The following is a 15,688-nucleotide window of genomic DNA, read 5'->3' as shown; positions in this document are numbered from 1 at the left end:
ATCGTAGTTTCTTATTTCATAATACAGAGATTAATGCATAAATAGTTTATAATATTCGTATAAAAAAATCGTACAATTTTTTGTAAAGGGAGATTTTCCGAAAATAATCACAATAAAAATTTTCTTTAGTGCGCTATTTAAAAATGCCAATGTAATTAAGTAAACACCAGTACTTTTTATTTTTATGAATTTTTAATTAGAAAGTAGTAATCGGTATGTTTAGAAGGATTCGTAATTATGCAAAAAGTTCATAATATTAAGCTTGTTTGCAAATATTATTTTTTTATGTCGATTGTAAATCTCAAGTGCAACTTGTGGCAAAACTTCAGGCAATTGCACTTTGTCTCCATCCTATTATATGTATCATAATACCGTAAATTAATAAATATTGCATGCACGCGCGCGATTGCGGAAAAGATGGAATAGCATAGATGGAAATCAGCATTTTTGTAATTTTTCTTCCAAATGTTTTATCCGATATTTGGTCCAAAACGTTTTGTAAGTTTGACAATGCATTGAAGATAGAAGATTATAAATTAAAGTATAAAATTCGAATTTTTGGAACAAAATACACAAAAATTGAGATTATTTAATTACTATTATTTTAATTTTTATTGTTAAAAATACAAATAAAATTAAGTTATTGCTCTTCCTTAATTAAATTAAAAATCGTTTTAATATATAAAGCCAATAGAGCAAAAGCTGGATCGATTTGCTCAAAAATTCTTTTTTTATTATAAATTTATACAGACGAAGATATACATATCTTCCAATACTCAAAAAATTCCCCACCCTGTAGTTTTCGTCTATAACCTATCCCCTCTTTCCTTTCCATCCTACACCTTTACCAGTCGAGTCCCACTCACAGTCGTGGACACATGTCACATTCTTTCTTTTACATAGTTGACGAACCGTTCAAGGTATAAATATTCAAAATTAATTTTTCATGTCTTTTATTTGTTTTAACTATTTTGTTTTTCTAATTTTGCAAGTTAGACGGTCCGTGGCTTCACACGATTTTACTAACCACAAATATACACGTTATATTTTATAAGAAAATATTATAATTTCATACAGTTTTATTTCGTTTGCATGCGCAAGTGTAATACAGAAATGATAATATAACGTTATAGATCAGTGCTCGGAATTAGTCTGAACATTTCAGCCGATTTCCGTGGTATACGCCTCTTTTCCTCTCCTTACCGCGCGCGCCGCAGCCGCTAGGGCCAGCGCCGCCGAGCGTTAGGAGCGACACTATCTGATTGTGAGTGGGTTCTTCTCCCTATTTATTAAAATTAAAAAAAATGTATTAAAATTTATTAAAAATAAATTTTTTATTTTTAAATTTATTAAGTGTAAATATTTCAATAGATTTTGACGTCACCCATGAGATACTAATGCTGACGCGTTTTTTTTTAAGTGGTTTCCCCCGTAGACCTATTCCACTAAAGATAAAAATAAATTCTTAATTTAAAAAAAAATATATATAAAAGAGATTTTCTTAATTAGATTTTCTTGGCCTTTTATGAGAATGAACAATTGATGCAATAATGTAGATAAAAACCACTTTTTGAAAAACGTGTCAGTATTAGTACCTCATGGGTGACATAGAAATCTATTGAAATATTTCCACTTAATAAATTTAAAAATAAAAAATTTATTTTTAATAAATTTTAATACATTTTTTTAAATTTTAATAAATAGGGAGAAGAACCCACTCATAATCAGATAGTGTCGCTCCTAACGCTCGGCGGCGCTGGCCCTAGCGGCTGCGGCGCGCGCGGTAAGAAGAGGAAAGGAGGCGTATACCACGGAAATCGGCTGAAATGTTCAGACTAATTCCGAGCACTGTTATAGATAAAAAAAATTGATCATTGATCAATCATTAAATTATTAAGCTACAAATTTATTGCAATTTTCTTAGCTTGTTTTTGAGATACTACTGTGTCCTTCGTTATTTATTAGATAGGTTTAACTGACGTATCAATATTTACATTAAAATGGAAATCCATACGCATTTCTTTGTCTTCTTGAACTTGTTTCAGTTATTACTTACCTGTAAGTAGAAACGGACACAATGTCAAGCATTAAGATAACTGAAGAAAACCTGTGGCAATATTACGAAAAAGTGTCGGAATACGAAGCAGCATGCAAATTTTGCAGTCTTATATATATTTTCGTCGTTCAAGATATTTTCCTTCTACATGTAAGAGAACAGCATAATGAAATAGCAAGATACGAAGAAACATATAAAGGACAACAAGAATGGCCATGGACATGTTTTAAGTACAACGATACTTCCACTTCACAATGTCTTCTCTGTCGTAAGAATTTTCAATCTGATTTTCAATCTTTAGTACATCATTTACGCCAGAAGCATTTTAAAACTGAAGAAGATTTCGTATCTCACGGTTGGGAATGGAAATATTGTAAGAGAACTAATGATTTTACAGTAGAATGCAGTATACATTCCGACTGTTCTCGCGAATACAATATTAATATACATTACAAATTAAATGAACATATAATAAGTAAACATTCGGGAGAATTAAGAGACGCGCGAGGAATACACGACGTAGTTCTTTCGTCAGAATCCATTCTGAAATTAAATACTATAGAAATTGATAAAAACATGTGGCAATATTATACCAAATTATCGTCTTGCCAAGCAAATTGCAGATATTGCACCTATCAATGTCAATATACGTATATTGAACGCCTTTCTGCGCATATACAACAAGAGCATGAAGCAGTATTTAAATGGGAAGAAACACACATAAAAAGCGAACATCAAGAACCATGGATGTATTTTAAATATTTGTATGCATATATGTCCGATAAAGACGAATTATCCATACCATATGCAAAGTGCCTTATGTGTCGTGAACTGTTTGTGATTACCCCAAACTGCTTAACAACACATCTATCAGAGAAGCATTCTAAGGAAAAACATATTTCCACAAACAACCATTGGGTAATGAAATATTTTAGGCTGGAACAAGAAAAAAAAACTGATGATACTGATAAGACCAAGTGTACCATTTGTTACAAAAACATATTTAATAGTATTAATCCTTCTATGTCCGGACATATAATTAAAAACCATCCGAAACAATTGCAAAGATGCATCTCAAGAAAAAATATGAAAAAACTGTTGTAAAATTTTTTCGTAATTTTATCGTAACAAAAATGCTTGTGATTCAAGTGATATCTCAATATATTTATATTATTAGATGGATAACTAGTATTACAGAACGCACATCGTAAGACATGTGGGTTGGAATACTTGAAATAGTCAAGCACCCATTTTTCCCCGTGTTCTTTTTCATATTTATATGCTTGTACATGCTTTTTTTTTATGTGTTTAATAAAGTTTATTGTACTGATGTAAGAAGATTAAAAGTTGCAATTGTCTTGTCGGCATTTTACTCTAAAAACTTTCAACTTTTCGTGTTAAAAGTTTTTACAGTAAAATGCCGACAAGACAATTGCAACTTTCAATCTTCTTACATCAGTACAATAAACTTTATTAAACACATAAAAGAAAAGCATGTAAAAGCATATAATTATAAAAAAAGACACGGGGAAAAATGAGTGTTTAAATATTTCAAGTATTTCAACCGACGTGTCTTACGATGTGTGTTCTGTAATACTAGTTGTCCATCTAATAATATAGATATATTGAGATATTACTTAAATCACAAGCATTTTCGTTACGCTAAAACACAGACTTTCTCTCCAATCTGGGTACGGAAATATTGTAAAATAACTGGAGATTCTGAAGTGCAATGTAGTATTTGTCGCCACGAAATACTTTTTGACGTTCAGTTATGGCGTTTCGATCGTTACATTGAAACTAAATATCCCGACAAGCTGATAAGAGAGACAAGTACACAGAGTACGGATGACACAGCTGGACCATCAGGAAATCAATCAAACTGAAGAAAACAGGTGACAATATGTTTTATTGATATTACTGTTAACATTTTTATACATAATTAATATTTTACCTTTTTTGAATCGCATTTAATTTAATAAATATGTAATGAGAAAAGTAATAACCAAAGAAATTGTTTTTAATAAATATTAAAATATTTAAAACAATCTACCACATATAAAGGAAAGGCTCAATTGATAAATATCAATTAATATAATAGAAAGGCACAAAGAGCCGTCGCGGGATGTTAGTGCAAAATTATAATTTTTCTTATCTCTATTATATTAATTAAAATATTTACATTTAGGTTTATCCAGAGTTGGACAACCGAATGATGATAATGACGTTCAAGTAGCATCAACCAACGATAACGACAATTTTAATTTTGACGACTCAAATAATTTGAAGTACACGAGAAAAGTGGCATGTCTTTTTACGTATAATTATTCCTGACGTATAATTCGTTTTACGTTTATAAATTATAAATATGTTTATAAAACTATGTGTCACATAGATAAGAAAGTTACATTTTTAAAATTTATTAAATACGTTAATAGATTTTGTTAATGTTCTATGCTTTCGAATTTTCTATACTTCATAAATTTATAAATTATGTTTATAAATTTATAAAGTAAGACAATTTTATGAATTAATTATCGACTTTTCCGTAACCATAAAACTATCGACGATTTATTTAAGTGCATTTATAAATATTTTATTTCTATTTCATTTTCTTATCAAATTGGTTGATCGTGCATTTTACATATTTTATACTTAAATTTATTATAATAAGTACTGTAAAGATTGCCAAAAAGTGATACATTAATTGCCAGTAAAATATGTCAATTCTTAATTCTTACAGTTGTATTTGTTCGAAAATTGTGTTATATAATAATAACCAGACAATATGCATGTTTTCAAGATTAATTATGATAGATATTAAGTCCTTATTAATAAAATAGCATTTGGAAACAAATATGAAATGGTTTCTTCATATAATTGATAAAACGATTTAAAAGTATTATTTATTGTGATATTTTTTTGATGAATTTTTCTGCATTTTTTTAAACCTTCTGATCTAATATCTTTTCTGATCTAATCGTTATAACAGAAAATAATATTAAATATGTTCGAATCAATCAAAATCTTATTCAATTTTTTCTAACCAGGAAATGTGCAAAATACAAAAATAATAACAACACGTTCTTTTTATCATTCATTTTTAATTAATCTAATAAAAGAGTTAAACACAATGAGCATAATGTAGAATTATGAACAATAAAGATGATGAAACCGAATAGTTTTTAATTCACAATAAGATATAATATGAAACAAGCTGTATATCACGATGCAATTATAATTTTGAAGAAGGCATAAAGATAACATTATCATTATTTTTTGTATAAATTTTCTATTCTTCTTTTTGGTAGTAATATCTGGACATCTTGTATAATAAGTATGAATTATCATGTGTTGCAATAATTTAAAGTACACGAGAAAAGTGGCATGTCTTTTTACGTATAATTATTCCTGACGTATAATTTGTTTTACGTTTATAAATTATAAATATGTTTATAAAACTATGTGTCATATAGATAAGAAAGTTACACTTTTGAAATTTATTAAATACGCTTATAAATTTTGTTTATGTGTACTTCGTTTTCAATTTATAAACTATGTTTATCAGTTTATTAAGTAAAATTATTTTATGAATTAATTATCGACGATTTATTTAAGTGCATTTATAAATATTTTATTGTATTTTATTTTAGAAAATTTTTTTGTCTGTGTATTTAATTATTATTAATAATGACAATTAATATATTAGTTAAAAAAAAACACATTATTTTTAGGAAAACGTATGTAATTTACAATATAATTTCTTTTTGCAATTATACGTTTTCTTTACACTACTTGATTCGTCTCATTATTCTGTGCAGAAAAGTATTAGGGTAAAATTATCGAAAATTAAATATTTTACGAGATATTTTATATTTTATGTCAAAAATGTCAGATTAAGATATAAAATTACTCAAAAAGTACCTAATAAAAAAACCTTTATTATAGTATTTTGAAAGACTTGCGAAATCAACTCACAAGAATATGCAATCAAAAATATGGGTTTTTATTAAAAAATTTCAAAGTAATTTTTACGTGACCTTAATTATGTTATCCAAGGTCAAACTAACATTGCTATATAATGTGCCGTTTAAAACCCTACAGCTTTCATATGAAACATTTTTCTCGAAAATGCTTTATTTTAATAGAATACAAGTTGCCAGTATTATATTATTTAATAATAATTTCTTGTATAAGATAGCAAACTGTCTTTCGCTTTCTCGAAGTAAAATTGCGAGCCACTGATTAACGTACAAGATTTGAAGAAAAAAAATTTCGAAAAAAATGCGATTACCACAAACGGAAAATTGTAGGAATGGAATTAGAAATTGTTGTAGCAGCTAAACTTATTGCAAATTTTCATTTCTTCGATGTTCTTTCTCCGCTACACGATTCTTGGATTACAGAATACTGGTGGGCCACATTTTCATAAATTAATTATGCTACGAGACTACGAGTATCGCATAATCTTTTGTACGAGGCATTCCACATTGCGTAACAAAGCAGTTCGTATAAAATCGACATTCGAATTTGAAAAAGTTATACATCCGAGAATTCAGTTTTCACGCATGTGATGTTAGTGTGTTATATAATACGCATCCAATGTTACCTAATATATATCTGCGCTACAAAATATATGAATTATGTTATACAAATAGGTCGGGTCTTTAAGTAATTTTTTTACGCTAAAATAAATCAGCGTTTCTCTAACGTTTATGTTTGCTAACTGCTATGCTAATCGTTCATCTTACCGAGAAATCTATATTAATGATACTCGAAGATTGCAACCGTTGCCCAACGTATTTCTGGTGCTTTTTTCGATATCGATGCTTTTTTATATCAGAATTAATATTCTGTTATAATCAAAATTGTAATTTTTTATTCAAAATACTTGTATTATTTTCAAAATACAAAGAGTAATGCACAAATAGTATATAATATTCATATAACAAAATCGTGCAATTTTCTATAAAGGAAGATTTTTCCGAAAAACAAGCACAATAAAAATTTTCATAATATGCTATTTAAAAATGCAAGTGTAATTAAGTAAAAGTCAGTAGTTTTTATTTTTATCAATTTTTTATTATAAAATAATATTAACATGTTTAGAGGGATTCGTAATTATACGAAAAGTTTATAATATTAAATCTTGTTTGCAAATATTATTTCTTCATGGCAAGAAAAGAAAATTATAAAACCATTATATACTATGCATGTAAACCTCAAATGCAACTTGTCAAATATATCAAACAAATGCACTGTCTTTGTCTCCTCCTTTCGTTCTATTGTATGTGTGATAATATCGTTATATATAAATTAACATTCACATTAATATATTGCACACGAACGTAATTGCGGAAAAGATGGAATAGCATGCTAGATGGAGATAAATACTTTTGTTATTTTTCTTCGAAATGATTTATTCCATATTTGGTTCAAAACATATTTAAGTTAGGCAATGTATTGCAAATTAAAAAATAAAATTTAAACTTTCAGAATAAAATACATTAAAATGGAGATTATATAAATAATATAATTTAAATTTTTATTTCGTAAATTTATTCACTGAGGCATAGTTTTATGTACTTATAATACCACTACAATACATGAAACTGTTTCATAAAAAAGTATTATAATTTAATGCACTTTTGTTATGCTTGCGTCACTTGTAAGTGTAATGTAAAAATGATAATATAACATCGTAGATTAATATTGATAAGTTATTATAAGCTGTAAAGTTTATTGTAATTTCTTTCTAGGTTGTTTTTAATTTATATCTATTTATTTTAATTTTTTTTTTAAATTATTATTTATAATAAAAAAAAGTTTTCTTTGATTTGTATCTTTACATTTTATTAGAATCATTAAATAACGAGAAAGAAGAGAACATATCAATAGAATATGTATCAATAACTTGATAATGTTTTAGAAACATAGCTTTAACGAAATATTTAATAATTATTAAAAAATAAAAATTCAAGCGAAGAATATATAAATATATTACATAACATTTTGAGACAATATATTAAAAGGTTTAAAAATAAATGCGCAATTTTATATTGCTGTAAGCAATGTAGCAATTGTATTATCAGTAAGCTCGGCAAATTGCGCGTATTTTTATTATTTGATGATATCGCTATTACTTTATATATAAGTAATAAAATATATAATATTTTTAAAAAATTATTTAATTATATGTATAATATTTTTGAAAAACTCATTTATTTAGGATATATCTTATAACACGTCTTACACGACATTGTTATTACCATATAAGCTGACAAATGAGATGCTACCGTATCACTTGTTATTTATTGGACAGGTTAATTGGCGTATCAATATTTACATTCAAACGGGAAACTATACGTATTTCTTCGTCCTCCTGTACCGTACTCAGTTCTCTGCGTGCTTCGGAATATAAAAAAGTATCGAAAAAAGCACCAAATTAAATAATTCAAATTAAATTAAAGCGAATTGAATTACATAAATCATTGTTGCACTTGATACATCTCGTGCAAAAGTTTATTGCGTATAATTATTTTGACAAATATTATTTTATGGAGTATTCTAGAAACAATCTTTAAGTATCGTCAAAGAGCCGTCGCGAATCTCGATAACCGCTATTGATCATCATGAAATACGGCCTTTAAACACAACAAACTGACTTGCGACAGCCTTGAACATGGAAAGCTTGGTGTGTGCAAATGACTCATTACAGTTTGCTTCGTAAAAATAAAAAATACATATTATATTATCGAAAAGGACTAATTGTCCGTATTAAATTTTAAATAGAAAAAGTTTCGAGAAGTGTCTGTCTTTACGAATATAGAACTTTACGATTGAGTGGAGCATATTGTTCTCTTCGCTTTTACACTCTCGCAGTTACAGTAGTGTACAGTGGTCATCGTCCTGTATTTTAGTGATACGCTGATCAAACATTTCGCACCTGAACTCGGCAGTCGCTCGCTTCATGCATCTTGCAAAATGTTTCACATTGTGGTCATTATGATTCACTATAAAGTATGCACAAATGTATTTTATTTGACAACATTGAAAAGTATTGAAAGAAATGATGGAAATTTTATTTCTTAATTTTTTTTGAGGAAAATTATGAAAATCTAGTTAATATTTCTTGATGACATTTCTCAGACAGTTTTCTTAATAAATTATTCAAACGAGTTTGTCGACGCTTTGATGTTATCATTTCGCATCAAAGTCGCGTGCGAGACACCCGTAACGAGTACATAAATTAATAATTATTAAAAAAATGTAAGAATATTATAATAATAATGAATTATTTTGTCCTTCTCTTTATTCTTTCTTCTTTGCTTTAAAATGGATAAGTTAGATCAGAGCTCAGAATTATTCCAGCTTTCGGCCGAATCTCGTGGTATACGCTTTCTTTTTTCTCCCTTCCGCGCGCGCAACGAAAATAATAATTCCGGGCACTGAGTTAGATTAATATACATAGTAACATATAATTTACAATCTAATATTGGATCGCTTTGATAAAAATATTTAACTTTAACGTAATTGCAACTCATTATTGTAAATATTGCAGCAAGTTTACAAAAATAGCTTGTAAAAAATAAAGAACAAATTTTGCAAAATTGATTTTCTCGACTTTTGTTATTAATTATTTACTTTTACATTTTATTCGTCTATATTTCTTACATTTTTCTACAGTGTTATCTTAAGCGGATCTTTACTAGAAAACAGAAGATCTTTTCTTTTGCAAATCCGTGTAAACAAAATGCTATTATATTGTCATCTATAACAGTGCTCGGAATTAGTCTGAACATTTCAGCCGATTTCCGTGGTATACGCCTCCTTTCCTCTTCTTACCGCGCGCGCCGCAGCCGCTAGGGCCAGCGCCGCCGAGCGTTAGGAGCGACACTATCTGATTATGAGTGGGTTCTTCTCCCTATTTATTAAAATTTAAAAAAATGTATTAAAATTTATTAAAAATAAATTTTTTATTTTTAAATTTATTAAGTGGAAATATTTCAATAGATTTCTATGTCACCCATGAGGTACTAATACTGACACGTTTTTCAAAAAGTGGTTTTTATCTACATTATTGCATCAATTGTTCATTCTCATAAAAGGCCAAGAAAATCTAATTAAGAAAATCTCTTTTATATATATTTTTTTTTAAATTAAGAATTTATTTTTATCTTTAGTGGAATAGGTCTACGGGGGAAACCACTTAAAAAAAAACGCGTCAGCATTAGTATCTCATGGGTGACGTCAAAATCTATTGAAATATTTACACTTAATAAATTTAAAAATAAAAAATTTATTTTTAATAAATTTTAATACATTTTTTTTAATTTTAATAAATAGGGAGAAGAACCCACTCACAATCAGATAGTGTCGCTCCTAACGCTCGGCGGCGCTGGCCCTAGCGGCTGCGGCGCGCGCGGTAAGGAGAGGAAAAGAGGCGTATACCACGGAAATCGGCTGAAATGTTCAGACTAATTCCGAGCACTGATCTATAATCAAGAAATTTATTCAAATAGTTTTTATGTTTAAGAAGCAGTCTATTGAATTAAGAAGCGTTTAATAGATGCAAAAATACTATCCCGCATTTTCTATAAAAGATGCAAATTAAATATGTTGCGCAGAAAGAAAATTTCTGAAAAATTATCTTCTGCAGTACATCAAAGCAATATGTTTCTGCGGAAATATTGAAGAAATTTTGACATAAATAATTTTTATATTGCAAAAGTGTTATATATTTGGAAACTTACTATATTTGTAAAAATTTTTAAATACATAAGAATAAAGAAATATAAACACAAAAATAAATAGAAATGAATTCATTTTAAATGACAAATTAAATTACGTACAAAAATAAATTTAGTATTTTTTGCTAATCTAAAATCTCAAAAATAAATTTTGTTAAGAGCATACCCAATGTTAGCATAATATAATTAAATAAAACATAATTTTGTTAAATATTTATTTACTTCTATTTTATGATTATTAAAATCTTTATCACATAATCATATGCCATTTGCCCAAGTTTCTACTTATTCTTGAATTACAAATTTAAATTATTACATACGGACGAATCATTCTAATATGTGTCATTTCTATGAGCAAAACTTATGTGAGGAAAACTAAATAAACATACAAACAGTTATAACATTAGCTAAATATATAAAAATTTTTAAATTTGCATTATATAAAAATAATAAAATAGCACAATTTTTTAGATGTTTATAATACTTTAAAAAAAATTCATACATTATTTATATATTATACATATAATCTTACATTGTATTCATAATATGTTTAATTTTATTAACGTTTTATTAAGTTGTTTTACTATTATTCCTATCATTTTTATTTTTATTCCTATCTTTTAATTAGAAATAACTATACATTTGTAAACAAACTTAAAATTAAAAATTATTGTATTTTAAAATATTTTAATCCATACGAATATATTAAAAATTAATAATTTAAAAAATATCTCAGTAAACATACAAAAAACTAATTGATTAAATTATCGAATAAAAGTAATAAATAATTTAATTATGCTTGTATTATAAATTAAAAAATTAGTAAATATAAAAAATTAGTAAATAATGTAACCAATTATAACACAAAATTTTGTATGTTTTTAAATTGTTTTCAATCTGTTACAGCATGTATTCTATCAAATAGATCTATTTTCAAAGTTAAGCCATTATTCTCGTCTACTTTTATTTAAATCAATAAAATTAAGAGAATGCCATTATCGCCGATTGTGATTTTACTTGAACGCCGTTACTTCCATTGTTAAACTCTGGATAAACCTATATAAACGTTTTTAAATGTTTGTTAAAAGGAAATTGTGCGGCACTTGCTTTACTCGTTACATGTTTAACGCGTAAATTAAATGCGATACAAAAAAAGTATAAAATTATTTATATATAATGATATTAACAATATTATCAATAAAGTTTACAGCCGCCTGTTTCCTTCAGTTTGGTTGACTTCCTGATGGTCCAGCTATGTCGTACGTTCTCTGTGTACTTGTCAGTCTGTTCGGATGTCGATCTTCAATGTGACGATTGAAATACTGTAACGGAACATCAAGAGATATTCTGCTCTGACAAAGACATTGCACTTCAAAATCACTAACTTTTGTACAGTATTTCCATATCCAGCCGTAGTCGAGAAAGTTATCCGGTTGCTCAGAAAAATGTTTTTCACACATGTGTTTTATCAAATTAGATTTATCAGTAGATCCATGAATAACACTACAAAGAGCACATTGTACTTCAATTGAGTTATAATAATTGAAAAACTTAAACGGCCATTCTTCCCCGTTTGCTTCTTCGTAATTATATGCATTAATATGCTCTTCTTTTACGTGTTTAATAAAGTTTGTCGTATCGATGTAATAGGATTGAAAATTGCAAAATCGGCATCCAGCTTGAAAATTCCGCAAATTTATGAAATTTTGCCACAATTTTTGCGTCATATTCCACTGCAATATATCCGAATGCTCTTCAATTATATGATTAAGGGGAGCAGATAACACCTGGATAGACGTGTTTTTGTAACAAATATTGCACTTTATCTTATCACCCTTTTGATAACAATATTTAAATATCCAATTCTTTGGTGCATAGATTGAGAAACGTTTTATATCTTCAGAATGCAAGTTTTTTAAGTGAGTTTCTGCTAATTTATCATTAAATGCAAAAACGTCACGACAAATTAGACATTTTGAATACATTATCTCTTTATCGCCAATATATTGATAACAATACATAAAATATGCAAATGGCCATATCTGTCTCTTGTGTTCTATTTCCCAATCATGAATTTTTGTATGCCAATCATGTGTATGTTCACGAAAATTTGAGGTGCTGTGTATGTAAAAGCAGTTATATTCGCAAAATTTGCAGTTTACTTGATCCTGAATATTGTTATAATATTCCCACATGTTTTCTTTAATTTCTGCAACTTTTGAATCGCATTTTAATGCAGGAATTATGTCGAGTGTTTCTTGCACATTTTCTAATTTGTCCAAATGTGTATTTACAAAATGAGTATTTAAAGTCCAGTTCAACAACAACCGGTATTTAATTTGGGGACACATACTACACTTTATTTCAAAATCATCACTTTTTCTACCATATTTCCAAAACCAACTGTGATTTTTGTAATCCTCCACTTCTTTGTTTGAATGCTCGTGTAAATGATGTATTAAAAATAGAAATCTAGGTGAAAAATCTGCACCACACAAAAGACATTCTGAACGAAAATCGTAGAACGTAGGCCGGTACACGTATTTGAAAAATATCCATGGCCATTCTTGTCGTCCTGTTGCTTCTTCCTGATCAAATATTATTTTATGCTTTATTTTTATATGATTATTCCGAAATTGATTATCGGACACATAAATAAATTTATTTTCGCAAAATTTGCATTTTGCGTCGTAATCTGATAACTTTACGTAATATTGCCATACGTTTTTTTTAGTTACTACACTTGACATTGTGTCCGTTCCAACTTACAGGAGGCTGATAACTGAATAGGAACCTTTCTGTTGAAGAGACTTTCTATCGAAAAGTGCGCGATAGAAGAGACAAGGAAGACGTATAGTTTATCATTTCAATGTAAATATTGATACGTCAGCCAAATCTATCCAATCAATATCAAGAGACGCGGTAGCATACTAGGTTTATGTGGCAATAAGAACTTTGTGTAAAACATATTACAACATATCTTATAAGCAAATAATTTTTACGAAATAGATATTTTATTACTTACATAAAATAATAGGGATATCGTATGTAATTTGCAGAGTTTATTGATACTGATAAATACAACTGCTACTTTGATTACAGAAATATGAAAATAAGCATTTACTTTTATACTTTTTAACATGTTGTATGAAAATGTTTTGCAATAAATTTATTTATTCTTAGCTTGTAATTAGATTCTTGATTAATTTATAAGAATTTCGTTAAAACTGTATTGCTGAAACATTATTAATTTATTGGTATATATTTTATTCATATGTTTTTTTTTTCTCATTATTTAAAGATTCTGATAAAATGCTAAGATATAAATAAAAAATACTTTTTTTAAATTATAAATTATAATTTAAAAAGATATTTAAAAAATAGACATTATAAATTAAAAAGAAGTTTAGAAAATTACAATGAACTTACAGCTAAATAATGATCAATTTTATTAATTTACAATGTTATATTATTATTTTTGTATTACACTTGCAAGTTATGTAAACAAAACACAAGTGTATGAAATTGTAATTTAATTTTTTATCAAAAATTGTTTTTATATTATATTTTCGCAGATTTATATCAGTTTTTGAAAATTAAGATTTCAAATTAAAGATTAAAATTTCATAAATCAAATAATCTCAAACTTAGCTTACTACTTTGTCTTGAAAGTTCGAGAATTTCTGTCTCCAATTTTCAATTTTTTATCTCCAATGTATGATTTTATTTAGAAAAATGTATTAGACGTCACTCCGTGACAAAGCGCCCGCGTTGTTCTCTTTGCTTTGCTCTCGTGGTTAACAGTTCGCAAACAGTGTTCATCGTTATGCTTTTCAGCAACGTGCAATAATTCGGAAGATATTTGCTCCGTACATTGCGCGACGTATTCATCATTATGCATTTCGGCGCCGTGGTAAACGTGCTACAGTAAGTGTTGTTATTCGTGGTTATTAAAAAACCGACAAATGTAATCATTAAATGATGCCTTTTTTCGTGTTAAACCGAATCTTGGATAAATCATTGGCAAGAAATATCGCGAAATTATTGGTCCTTATCTAACATGCTAAATTTTATTTAACATTTGCGTAATTTTTTAATGTTCGAATATTATATAATTTTTATATTATTTCCGTATTTGTTTTTATATTATTTTCGAAATGAGAAAAGAATAATTTTAAATATTAAAGCCAACAATTTTAAAATAAGTCATATTGGCATTGAAAAAAGTGTATAGCATCGCATTAAACTCATTGTTGCACATTGATGCATTTTGTGCAAATTCTCATTGAGTATAATTATTTCGATAAATTTTGTAAAAAATTATTTTGTAGAATATTCTAGAAACGTTCTTCAAATATCGTCGAAGAGCCGTCGCGAATCTCGACAACCGCTGTAGTTTGTCAGAAAACATGACCTATAAACACAAGCAAATAATATCGGCTTGAGAGAAGCTCGCTCACGACATTCTTCGTGTGTATGACGATTATATCACAGCCAATCATAGCCCGCTTTGTGAAAATCAAACATTACATTGTCGAAACTGAGGGCGTTAGTCTGTATTAAATTTTGTGAGTGGGAGAGATTTCCAGAACTTTCTGTCTTCGCGAATATAAAACTCCGTGACGAAGCGCCCGCGTTGCTCTCTTTGCCTTGCTCTCGCGGTTAACAGTTCGCGGACAGTGTTCATCGTTACGCTTTTCAGCAACGTGCAGTAATTCGGAAAATATTAGCTCCGTACATTGCGCGACGTATTCATCATTATGCATTTCGGCGCCGTGGTAAACGTGCTACAGTACGCGTGGTTATTCGTGGTTACTAAAGCCGACAAATGTAATTATTAAATGGTGCCTTTTTTCGTGTGTGTGATAAATGTGACTTTTTA

General features: G+C 28.1%; 2 long non-coding RNA genes across 2 annotated transcripts; one reads left to right on the top strand and one right to left on the bottom strand.

Moving 5' to 3' along the window:
- Positions 1-831: 831 nt before the first annotated feature.
- Positions 832-7,065, top strand: LOC105671531 (uncharacterized). The gene is made up of 4 exons (XR_010889442.1): positions 832-920; positions 2,046-2,324; positions 3,730-3,951; positions 4,245-7,065. It is a non-coding gene; the product is annotated as an uncharacterized lncRNA (long non-coding RNA).
- A 2,942-nt stretch (positions 7,066-10,007) lies between these two features.
- Positions 10,008-13,586, bottom strand: LOC136998930 (uncharacterized). The gene is made up of 2 exons (XR_010889443.1): positions 13,530-13,586; positions 10,008-13,394 (listed from the first exon to the last, which is right to left on the bottom strand). It is a non-coding gene; the product is annotated as an uncharacterized lncRNA (long non-coding RNA).
- Positions 13,587-15,688: the final 2,102 nt, after the last annotated feature.

The sequence above is a fragment of the Linepithema humile genome, chromosome 3 (assembly GCF_040581485.1).
Source record: "Linepithema humile isolate Giens D197 chromosome 3, Lhum_UNIL_v1.0, whole genome shotgun sequence".
Lineage (NCBI taxonomy): Eukaryota > Metazoa > Arthropoda > Insecta > Hymenoptera > Formicidae > Linepithema > Linepithema humile.
This window is presented reverse-complemented; position numbering and strand designations above follow the sequence as displayed.